We start from the raw sequence: 13,544 nt of genomic DNA on the forward strand, positions 1-13,544 counted from the left end.
TGTATATATATATATATACTGTATGTATATATGTATATATATGTATATATATATATGTACATATGTGTATATATATGTATATATATGTATATATATGTACATATGTGTATATATATATATATATATATATATATATATATATATATATATATATATATACGTTAGGTGTGACGATCTGTCACTTAATTTCTGTTGGTTTTCCAGTTTTTTTTTTTTGTATTTACTTCTCGTCAGTGCTCTTATTTTGTTAAATTTCCTGTTTGTTCCGCGGAGCACTGTTTTCTCCTCACCTGCCGTTGATTGACAGCCGGTCCACACCTGCTGCCAATCAACACATGTCTATTTGTGTTTTCACTCGAGCACTCCTCAGTGCTCGAGGATAATTATCTGTTTGGTATTTGTGTTTGCAGGACTGCTTCATGTTTTTGTTTGATGATCATTAAAGTCATCTTACCTGCTCATCCTCCTCCTGGTTCTTGCATCTTGGGGTAGCAAAACGGCAGCCATGCGTTTTCCTGACTTTAGGTCAGGAAAAAACGCGGAGTCTATTTCATCCCGACAAGCCTGGATGAAATAGTCTCTGTGTTATTTTCAGTGTATATTCCGTGCTACAACCAATTATTCATGTTCTACAAGGGAACAGCAGGAGAGCAAGCAAGCAGCGGCAACAGTAAAATGCAGGTGACATTGTTTAACCCTCAAAAAATGCTGGGAAAAGCAACATAACTAATGTTCTAATAGTGGTAAGGAGCTAATTGCTTAGATATGTTAATTGGAGCATTTATCACAATATCAAGGACCATAGTGTCAGGCTTGGACAAAGGATTGAACTCAGATGCAGAGAAGAGATACTTTGTAAGGCTTTTATTTTGAAAGATCTATAATCTATAACAGGGGTCACCAACCTTTTTGAAACCAAGAGCTACTTCTTGGGTACTGATTATTGCGAAGGGCTACCAGTTTGATACACACTTAAATAAATTGCCAGAAATAGCCAATTTGCTCAATTTACCTTTAATAAATAAAAATAAATAAATAAATTAAAAAAAAATATATATATATATGTATATATATATATATATATATATATATATATATAAATAAATGGGTATTTCTGTCCGTCATTCCGTCATACATTTTTTTTCATTTTACAGCAAGTTTTTGGTCGGGAATAAATGACGAAAAAAACACTTAATTGAAAGGTTTAAAAGAGGAGAAAACACGAAAAAAATGAAAATAAAATTTTGAAACATAGTTCATCTTCAATTTCGACACTTTAAAATTCAAAATTGGACCGAAAAAAATGAATAGAAAAACTAGCTAATTCGAATCTTTTTGAAAAAAATAAAAAAAATAATTTATGGAACATCATTAGTAATTTTTCCTGATTAAGATCAATTTTAGAATTTTGATGACATGTTTTAAATTTGTTAAAATCACATCTGCACTTTGTTATAATATATAACAAATTGGACCAAGCTATATTTCTAGAAAAAAATAAATTATTTATTTTATATTTTCCAGAACAAACATTTTAAAACAAATTCAAAAGACTTTGAAATAAGATTTAAATTTCATTCTACAGATTTTCTAAATTTGCCAGAATAATTTTTGGAGAATTTTAATCATAATAAGTTTGAAGAAGTATTTCACAAATATTCTTCGTCGAAAAAACAGAAGCCAGAATGAAGAATTAAATCAAAATTTATTTATTATTCTTTACAATAAAAAAATACTTGAACATTGATTTAAATTGTCAGGAAAGAAGAGGAAGGAATTTAAAAGGTAAAAAGGTATATGTGTTTAAAAATCCTAAATCATTTTTAAGGTTGTATTTTTTCTCTAAAATTGTCTTTCTGAAAGTTATAAGAAGCAAAGTAAAAAAAAATAATTAATTTATTTAAACAAGTGAAGACCAAGTCTTTAAAATATTTTCTTGGATTTTAAATTCTATTTGAGTTTTGTCTCTCTTAGAATTAAAAATGTCGAGCAAAGCAAGACCAGCTTGCTAGTAAATAAATACAATTTAAAAAAATAAAGGCAGCCCACTGGTAAGTGCTGCTATTTGAGCTATTTTTAGAACAGGCCAGCGGGCGACTCATCTGGTCCTTACGGGCTACCTGGTGCCCGCGGGCACCGCCTTGGTGACCCCTGATCTATAATAAAAAAACTTACTCTTAATCTAATAATGGTTTACAAAAAAAAAAACAATCAAAAATTTGTGGACAGAATGAATAGTAGGAAAAAATAATAACTCACCACTTTGGTTGAAAAAAACAGAACAAGGGGAGGCGTGGGCTTATGCGACACATGAGGGTAATGGGAAACAGGTGGAAACAATCAGGTGTCAGGGATGACGTCAGACTGATGACGTAAGAGGAAGGGCAAGTGATCTGAAACAAGACAAAAGAAACCAAGACAAGACATCCCTCACCGCGATGTGACACATAATGAATGTCTTACGTCTTTTTGTCAGCCGGGGTGAGCCCGTCTGGTTGGAACCTCATCTGTGACTCAACCTCGCTGGCCTTTTGAAGAGTGTTGGGGAGTTCTAATTGGACATCTTCCAGTTGTTCCTTCACCTGCGGAAAACATACCTGAAGATAAGTGAAAGCTGCTCAAAAAGCCAAACGACAGCAGGACTTCTTACCAGCTCGGGTTCTACGCTCTTGGATGGGAGTTGACATACGGCGAGTTCATTGTCCGAGTTCGGTTTGGCGTTGAGCTCCCTGGCGCAGGCCAGATCGGAGAGGATAGAAAATAAAAGCCTGCTCAGTGGCCTTGGGGTTAGAGTGTCCGCCCTGAGATCGGTTGGTCGTGAGTTCAAACCCCGGCAGAGTCATACCAAACACTATAAAAATGGACCCATTATCTCCCTGCATTAAGGGTTGGAATTGTAGGTTCAAATCACCAAACCGCTACCTTCGCCTCCCAAGGGGTGGAACAAAGGGATGGGTCAAATGCAGAGGGTGATTTCATCACAAGTGTGTGACTATCAGTGGGACTTTAACTTTAATAGCTGGCTGAACTTTGCCATGAACTGAGGCCATGTGGTCCTCAAATTAGGGCTGGGCGTATCGATACCAAGTATCGATACTTGGGGAGTATCGGTATCGTATCGATACTGGCGTGATGGTATCGATACTTCACCAAATCAAGCGAATCGCTCCGATTTAAAAAAAAATGTGAGCGCAGCGCAGCGCTCCTCACCACTCCACCCTCCTCCCTAGTGATGGGTCGCGAACGAGATTTAAAAACACTTTAAAAATTCATCTTCAACCCAAAATAAGATAAAATAAATACAATTAACATGACGCTTGGTGCGTTCGCGCACACACATCAGTATAATTCGCTCCGAGGTTCACTCGGACACGCACACACACACGCGTGCGTTTCCAGTGCGACTTAATGTCTTGGTTGTAAACTGTAAAGTATTTTATTGCACTAAAATAACGATAAAAATTTCTCAGTTCTTTTGTTTTGTGTTCATTTTTACAACTGTTTAATAACTAGTGTTTTCTTTTTTACTTAAGTTCTTGTGTGTTGTGAGGCGACTAGCCAAGTTCAGTATTTGTTTTCACCTTATTTGCACTACTTACTTTATTGTAATTGATATTATTACTTTTTTATTTGAATTTCTCAGTTCTTTTGTTTTGTGTTCATGTTTACAACTTTGTTCAAACACCAGAGTATTGTTATTTACCTTAAGTGTTTGTGTGTTTTGAGGCGACAAGCCAGGTTCAGTAGTTGTTTGCACCTTATTTGCATTACTTTATTGCTATTGATATTACTTTTGTAATAAATATTTCATTTTTTGACTTAAATCGTTGTCCTGTGTTGTATTATTATCATAATCATTTAATAAAGGCAAAAGTACAAATTTGTTTTTCAAAAGTATCGATACCCCGAAGTCCCCCTGCCCCCCATCAGATGACGACACCTCCTGTATCGGTATCGGCGATACTGGCGGGTATCTGATCGGATCGGTATCGATACTCAAATTTGCGATATTGCCCATCCCTACCTCAAATTGCTGCAGCCTCTGATCCCTTTCATGTATGTCAAAGCGGGCCCTCGAGCAGGTCGAAATTCTCCTGCTCCTGTAGGTCAACACATCACAATGACAACATCAAGACAGAACTTCAGTTACAAACAAAAAAAAAAAAAACATGTGAGAAAGGGCAGATTAGTATCTGTTTATCATTATTACCATATTTTTCGGACTATAAGTCGCAGTTTTTTTCATAGTTTGGCCGGGGGTGCGACTTATACTCCGGAGCGACTTATGTGTGAAATTATTAACACATTACCGTAAAATATCAAATGATATTATTTAGCTCATTCACGTGAGAGAGTAGACGTATAAGATTTCATGGGATTTATCGATTAGGAGTGTCAGATTGTTTGGTGAACTTATAGCATGTTCTATATGTTATAGTTATTTGAATGACTCTTACCATAATATGTTAGGTTAACATACCAGGCACCTGCTCTGGTGGTTATTTATGCCTCATATAACGTTGTTGTTCACTATTCTTTATTTATTTTAAATTGCCTTTCAAATGTCTATTCTTGGTGTTGGGTTTTATCAAATAAATTTCCCCCAAAAATGCGACTTATACTCCAGTGCGACTTATATATGTTTTCTTCCTTCTCGTCGGGTGCGACTTATACTCGGGGGCGACTTATACTCCGAAAAATACGGTACTTGCTTCTGTCTGGTCAGTTCATCTTGCATCTTAAGTTAAAGTTAAAGTCCCACTGATAGTTACACACACACACTAGGTGTGGTGAAGTTATCCTCTGCCATTTGACCTCATTGAATTGCATTATATTTATATAGCGTTTTTCTCTAATGTCTCAAAGCGCTTTACATAGGGTTAGGGTTAAGTTACATTTAAACCAGTGTGGGTGGCACTGGGAGCAGCTGGGTAAAGTGTCTTGCCCAAGGACACAATGGCAGTGACTCGGATTGCAGAAGGTGGGATCGAACCTGGAACCATCAAGTTGTTGGCACGGCCACTCTACCGACCGAGCTATACCCCGCCAAAAAATATATAAAACTGCATCAATATGCATACATTAAAGATGCATCAATAAACGATTTTCAATCAAGTCATAGCTCCTGAATCGTAATCATGATCGAATCGTGAGGTGCCTAAAGATTCCCACCTCTAAACACGCACACAGCACTTACAAGTGGAAACAGTGTGGACAGAAGAGGGAGAATGTAGGTGTTTCATCCCTATTTTCACCCCCTGGGTGGTGAGAGGAGCAGTGAGCAGCACCGGTGGCCGCGCCCGGGAATCATTTTGGTGATTTAACCCCCAATTCCAACAGTGACAGACTCGCACTGTCCGGGTTCCAAGGACCACCAAGGAATGACATATCTGCGGGCAGGTTTAGACTTCTTTATTTTTTCTATAAAGACGCCGTCTCTGGTCGGGTTGCTTTTCAGCTCCGCCGTCTTCTTTTCAGCAGCATGTCGTCGTCTCCTTTTTGGTCTCGCTACGCATCCGCCTCCTGTTGGGTCTGTCTCCTTTCTCCGTCTCTCTCCCCCACGTCGCCCTTTTACAGAGTGCGAGAGAATTATTTAATTGTGCCCAGGTGGGCGACCCGCTTACTTAATCCCGATTACGGCGTCGCTCCCGGCGCGATTTTCCTTGCCGCTCGCTCGCCGTCCACCCCTCCTCCCCGCCATCTCCAGCGTAGCCTGCCTCGCTGTCGGACTGCCGGCCACGCCTATCCACACCAATCCTTGATGCTAAATGCCAAAAAGGGAGGCAACTCAACTATTTTGTGGCAATGCTTTCTTTGTCTTGTTTGTCTCCTCAGAGTCAAGCAGCTCTTTGAACAGGCCAGCCAGCTGCAACTCCAGGCTGTTTGGCGAGCCCCTAGAGCTTTCTGCAACACAAAACACATCACACTCTGTGATTTGGGCACAGTGAGCTTTTGTTAATGTTGGTTAAAGGCTTACTGAAATGAGATTTTCTTATTTAAACGGGGATAGCAGGTCCATTCTATGTGTCGTACTTGATCATTTCGCGATATTGCCATATTTTTGCTGAAAGGATTTAGTAGAGAACATCAACGATAACGTTCGCAACGGTCGGTGTTAAGAGAAAAGCCCTGCCTCTACCGGAAGTCGCAGACGATGACGTCACGTTTGATGGCTCCTCACATATTCACATTGATTTTAATGGGAGCCTCCAACAAAAAGCGCTATTCGGCTTGAAAAAACGACAATTTGCCCATTAATTTGAGCGAGGATGAAAGATTTGTGTTTGAGGATATTGATAGCGACGGACTAGAAAAAAAAAAAAAAAAGAGTTAAAGGGGAACATTATCACCAAACCTATGCAAGCGTCAATATATACCTTGATGTTGCAGAAAAAAGACAATTTTTTTTTTTAAACCGATTTCCGAACTCTAAATTCGTTTTCCGTTCGGGCTCCAGTACTCTGGAATGCCCTCCCGGTAACAGTTCGAGATGCTACCTCAGTAGAAGCATTTAAGTCTCACCTTAAAACTCATTTGTATACTCTAGCCTTTAAATAGACCTCCTTTTTAGACCAGTTGATCTGCCGCTTCTTTTCTTTTTCTCCTCTGTCCCACTCTCCCTTGTGGAGGGGGTCCGGTCCGATGACCATGGATGAAGTACTGGCTGTCCAGAGTCGAGACCCAGGATGGACAGCTCGTCGGGACCCATATCTGTTGGGGACATCTCTACGCTGCTGATCCGCCTCCGCTTGAGATGGTTTCCTGTGGACGGGACTCTCGCTGCTGTCTTGGATCCGCTTGAACTGAACTCTCGCGGCTGTGTTGGAGCCACTATGGATTGAACTTTCACAGTATCATGTTGGACCCGCTCGACATCCATTGCTTTCGGTCCCCTAGAGGGGGCGGGGGGGTTGCCAACATCTGAGGTCCTCTCCAAGGTTTCTCATAGTCAGCATTGTCACTGGCGTCCCACTGGATGTGAATTCTCCCTGACCACTGGGTGTGAGTTTTCCTTGCCCTTTTGTGGGTTCTTCCGAGGATGTTGTAGTCGTAATGATTTGTGCAGTCCTTTGAGACATTTGTGATTTGGGGCTATATAAATAAACATTGATTGATTGATTGATTGAAATTGGTGAATTTTGGCGAATTAAACGCCTTTCTGTTTATCGGTCTTTTAGCGATTACGTCAGAACGTGACGTCACCGAGGTAACACACCCGCCATATTCATTTTCACATTACAAACACCGGGTCTCAGCTCTGTTATTTTCCGTTTTTTCGACTATTTTTTGGAACCTTGGAGACATCATGCCTCGTCGGTGTGTTGTCGGAGGGTGTAACAACACTAACAGGGAGGGATTCAAGTTGCACCACTGGCAAGAAATCTGCCGCCAGACCCCCATTGAATGTGCCAGAGTGTCTTCACATTTGACCGGCGATGCAAAGACAGACATGGCACAGAGATGTATGGATAACCTGCAGATGCATTTGCAACGATTAAGTCAACGAAATCACAAAGGTGAGTTTTGTGGATGTTGTTGACTTATGTGCTAATCAGACATATTTGGTCACGGCATGACTGCCAGCTAATCGATGCTAACATGCTACGCTAATCGATGCTAACATGCTATTTACGCTAGCTGTATGTACATTTGAAACTAGATACCCACATTTAATGCGAAACAAACACTTACCAATCGACGGATTTAAGTTGCTCCAGGGTCACAAGATGCGAAAGTCCTGATCGTTTGGTCCGCACATTTTACTGGCGATGCTAATAAGGTAGCCATGCTATGGGGCACTTCATTAGGTACACCCACGCTATGGCCGAGTAGCGTCAATAGCTATTCGCTCAATAGCTTCACTTTCTTCTTCAATTTCGTTTTCGCTATCCGCCTCCATACTCCGACCATCTGTTTCAATACATGCGTAATCTGTTGAATCGCTTAAGCCGCTGAAATCCGAGTCTGAGTCCGAGCTAATTTCGCTATATCTTGCTGTGGTAACCGCCATGTTGTTTGTATTGGCAGCACTGTATGACGTCACAGGGAAATGGATAGTGGTTTCGAAGATAGCGAAAATAAGGCACGTTAAAGCTTTATTTAGGGATATTCCGGGACCGGTAAAATTTTGAAAAAAACTTCAAAAAATACAACAAGCCAATGGGAACTGATTTTTATTGTTTTTAACCCTTTTGAAATTGTGATAATGTTCCCCTTTAAAAAAAAAACGCGATTGCATTGGGACGGATTCCAATGTTTTTAAACACATTTACTAGGATAATTCTGGGAAATCCCTTATCTTTCTATTGTGTTGTTAGTGTTTTAGTGAGTTTAATAGTACCTGATAGTCGGAGGGCTTTGTCCATGGGTGTGTTGAAGTCAATGTCTCAGGGGAGTCGATGGCAGCTGTACGGACAGCACAAGCTCAGCTGATATCCGGTAAGTGGCGACTTTTTAACCACAATTTTCTCACCGAAACCTGCTGGTTGACATTCGGTTGGGATCCATGTCTGCTTGACCGCGCTCTGATCCATAGTAAAGTTTCAGCTCCGGGAATTTTAAACAAGGAATCACCGTGTGTTTGTGTGGCTAAAGGCTAAAGCTTCCCAACTCCATCTTTCTACTGTGACTTCTCCAATATTAATTGAAAAAATTGCAAAAGTTTCAGCAAAACGGATCTCCAAAATACTGTGTAATTATGCCGTTAAAGCAGACGACTTTTAGCAGTGTGTGTGCGTAGCGCTCATACTTCCTAAAAACGCGTGAGGTCTTGCGTACACGTCATCATTACACGACGTTTCCAAGACGAAACTCCCGGGAAATTTAAAATTGCAATTTAGTAAACTAAAGAAAACGTATTGGCATGTGTTGCAATGTTAATATTTCATCATTGATATATAAACTATCAGACTGCGTGGTGGGTAGTAGTGGGTTTCAGTAAGCCTTTAAAAATACATATTATTGCACAATACAAAAATGATGCTGATTATCATAAATGACCAGTGCTCAATTAAAAACAGCATGCCAGTTTTCGAGAACTTTCAAAACAGGTTGTTCGAGTAAAACCCAGAAACATTCAAAATATGTACATGGAATGTACATATTTTGTATTTTGTATGTTGCAACTAGTGTGGAGAAAAATAGGCAACTGCAACTCCAGGTACTCAGAGAGGGGTATACAGTAAAACACAGTGTGCTGGAATAACTCTTAAAGAGTTAACTCCGTTTCAGATAACATTTGGTCCCACTTAAAAATAGAGTAAAATGTACTCAATGGCCAGTGTCAATTCTACTCAATTTAGTGTCACAATTAAAAATGAAATGTGTAGAATTACTTAACACTGTTGCTTTTTTTTTTTACATATAATATGATAAAACTTGATACAGCTATTTTTTTACACAATTTGAAGTTATTTTTATTTATAGTCAGTGATATTTTGCTACATATTTATATCATGCTCAACATTATCAAATTAGTAACGCATCAGTAATAAATACAAACATTTACAGCAACAGCATTTATTAATTTGTCATCAATACTGAAATGTGCAGTGCTAGCTCACCAGAGAAATCAACTTATATAAATATTAAAAAATTGTGTAATGTTATTAAACAATATTCTAAATAAATTTGATGATGAAATCACAACACTAACTTCAGTTTTGGTTTTTTGTATAATATATATATATATATATATATACACAGGTGCTGTTCATATTATTAGAATATCATGAAACATTTTATTTATTTCATTAATTCCATTTAGAAAGTCAAACTTGTAGAATGTATACGTTCATTCCAAACAGACTGATACATTTCAAGTGTTTTTTGCCAAAAAGGAGATGATTATAGCTGACAACCAATGAAAACCCTAAATTCAACATCTCAGAAAATTAGAATATGGTGAAAAGGTCAGATATTGAAAACACCTGGTGTCACACTTTAATTAGCTAACTAACTCAAAACACCTGGAAATGCCTTTAAATGGTCTCTCGTTTTGATTCTGTATGACACACAATCATGGGGAAGACTGCTGACTTGACAACTGTCCAAAAGATGACCATTGATACTTTAAAGAAGGAGGGCAAGACACAAAAGGTCATTGCCAAAGAGGTTGGATGTTCCCAGAGCTCTGTGTCCAAGCACATTAATAGAGAGGCGAAGGGAAGACAAAGATGTGGTAGAAAAAAGTGTACAAGCAAGAGGGATAACCGTGCCCTGGAGAGGATTGTCAAACAAAACCGATTCAAAAATGTGGGGGAGATCCACAAAGAGTGGACTGCAGCTGGAGTCAGTGCTTCAAGAACCACCAGGCACCGACGTATGCAAGATATGGGCTTCAGCTGTCGCATTCCTTGTGTAAAGCCGCTGTTGAATAAGAGACAACGTCAAAAGCGTCTCGCCTGGGCTCAAGACAAAAAGGACTGGACTGCTGCTGAGTGGTCCAAAGTTATCTTTTCAGATGACAGTAAATTTTGTATCTCCTTTGGAAATCAAGGTCCCAGAGTCTGGAGGAAGACAGGAGAGGCACAGAATCTACGTTGCCTGAAGTCCAGTGTCAAATTTCCACAATCGGTTATGGTCTGGGGTGCCATGTCATCTGCTGGTGTTGGTCCACTGTGTTTCCTGAGGTCTAGGGTCAATGCAGCAGTCTACCAGGTAGTTTTAGAACACTTTATGCTGCCTGCCGCGGACCAATTTTATGGAGGTGAAGATTTCATTTTCCAACATGACTTGGCACCTGCACACAGTGCCAAATCTACCAGTACCTGGTTTAAGGACCATGGTATCCCTGTTCTTGATTGGCCTGCAAACTCACCTGACCTTAACCCCATAGAAAACCTATGGGGTATTGTGAAGCGGAAGATGCGAGATGCCAGACCCAACAATGCTGAAGAGCTGAAGGCCACTATTAAAGCAACCTGGGCTCTCATAACACCTGAGGAGTGCAACAGACTGGTGGACTCCATGCCACGCCGTATTGCTGCAGCAATTCAGGCAAAAGGAGCTGCAACTAGGTATTGATTGCCGTACATGCTGAAACGTTCCATGTTCATACTTTCATTTCTAAAAAATATTATTTAATACTAGTTGTAACTAATATTCGAATTTTCTGAGATACTGAATTTGGGATTTGCAGTAATTGTCAGTACTAATCATCAAAATTGAAAGAAATAAACATTTCAAATATATCACTGTGTGTAATGAATTGATATAATATGTAAGTTTCACGTTCTGAATATAATTACTGAAATAAATCAACTTTTTCATGATATTCTAATAATATGAACAGCACCTGTATATGTGTGTGCTGTAATTTAATGCTGTGCTTAAGTCCCTTCTAAATTAAACTCATGATCATTGACCGTCGTTTCCAACTTTTCCCGCAAGAGGGCGACAAAATCACACTTTCACAGGGAGTAAAAGTTTGGCAAAAACGCGCCAAGTTTCCTTGCTAAACTTGGTTTAGAAAACCCAGCTCTACAGTTATAAAATCAAATGTAGATGGGTCTCATTTTAGGAATACGACATTTATTACAGTTGTAAAATCAAATCAAATGTAGATGGGTCTCATTTTAGGAATACGACATTTATTACTTTTGGACAAATCGTGTTTTGCATATTTTTGAAAAATATTTGAAGTTATCAAGATTCAATAACTTTACCATCCATGTGCCATGTATATATGTGTGTGTGTGTCTGTCTGTATGTATATATATATATATATATATATATATATATATATATATATATATATATATATATATATATATATATATATATATATATATATATATATATACACACACACATTTATAGATATGGCATACATATATATGTATATTTATACATATATATATGTATATGTATATATATATATATACACATATATATATATATATGCACACACATACATACACACGCATACATGTATATACATACATTCATACATATATACTGTGTATATATATATACACACACACATTTATAGACATGGCATACATATACATATGTATATACATATATATGTATAATATGTATATATATATATGTATATATATACATATGTATATACATATATATGTATAATATGTATATATATATATACATATATATGTATATATATACATATATATATATATGCACACACATACATACATACATACATACATATATATATATATATATATATATATATGCACACACACACACACACATATATATATATATATATATGGTGTCAAATTGAATATAAAAAAGTCATATTTTGGAAAAAATGTTGACTGATTTTTGAGGAATATGTTTAATTATATTTTCAATAGCTTTATGAATAAACATTGTATTGTCTCAAGATACACATGACACATTGTGTTTAGTTGTTTCTATTACAAGTCTTATCTATTTTAGGGAAAAAAATTATGTTGATTTTGTATGCGATTACAGAAATTTATATTGAAAAGCTAAAAAAAAAAGGATATATTTTAGACAAATCAGCAAAATTATTTTTCCCCCAAATAAGACTTGTAGTAGATTCTAACTTTTTGCAACTCAACGCCCAAAAAACGGAAATGCTGATTATCGGTCCTGCTAGACACCGACCTCTATTTAATAATACAACTCTAACATTTGACAACCAAATAATTAAACAAGGCGACTCGGTAAAGAATCTGGGTATTATCTTTGACCCTACTCTCTCCTTTGAGGCACACATTAAAAGCGTTACTAAAACGGCCTTCTTTCATCTCCGTAATATCGCTAAAATTCGCTCCATTTTGTCCACTAAAGACGCTGATATCATTATCCATGCATTTTTTACGTCTCGCCTCGATTACTGTAACGTATTATTTTCGGGTCTCCCCATGTCTAGCATTAAAAGATTACAGTTGGTACAAAATGCGGCTGCTAGACTTTTGACAAGAACAAGAAAGTTTGCTCATATTACGCCTGTACTGGCTCACCTGCACTGGCTTCCTGTGCACTTAAGATGTGACTTTAAGGTTTTACTACTTACGTATAAAATACTACAAGGTCTAGCTCCATCCTATCTTGCCGATTGTATTGTACCATATGTCCCGGCAAGAAATCTGCGTTCAAAGGACTCCGGCTTATTAGTGATTCCCAAAGCCCAAAAAAAGTCTGCGGGCTATAGAGCGTTTTCATTTCGGGCTCCAGTACTCTGGAATGCCCTCCCGGTAACAGTTCGAGATGCCACCTCAGTAGAAGCATTTGAGTCTCACCTTAAAACTCATTTGTATACTCTAGCCTTTAAATAGACCTCCTTTTTAGACCAGTTGATCTGCCGCTTCTTTTCTTTTTCTCCTCTGTCCTACTCTCCCTTGTGGAAGGGGTCCGGTCCGATCCGGTGGCCATGTACTGCTTGCCTGTGTATCGGCTGGGGACATCTCTGCGCTGCTGATCCGCCTCCGCTTGGGATGTTTTCCTGCTGGCTCCGCTGTGAACGGGACTCTCGCTGCTGTGTTGGATCCGCTTTGGACTGGACTCTCGCGACTGTGTTGGATCCATTATGGATTGAACTTTCACAG

The sequence above is a fragment of the Nerophis ophidion genome, linkage group LG26, assembly GCF_033978795.1.
Source record: "Nerophis ophidion isolate RoL-2023_Sa linkage group LG26, RoL_Noph_v1.0, whole genome shotgun sequence".
Classification (NCBI taxonomy): domain Eukaryota; kingdom Metazoa; phylum Chordata; class Actinopteri; order Syngnathiformes; family Syngnathidae; genus Nerophis; species Nerophis ophidion.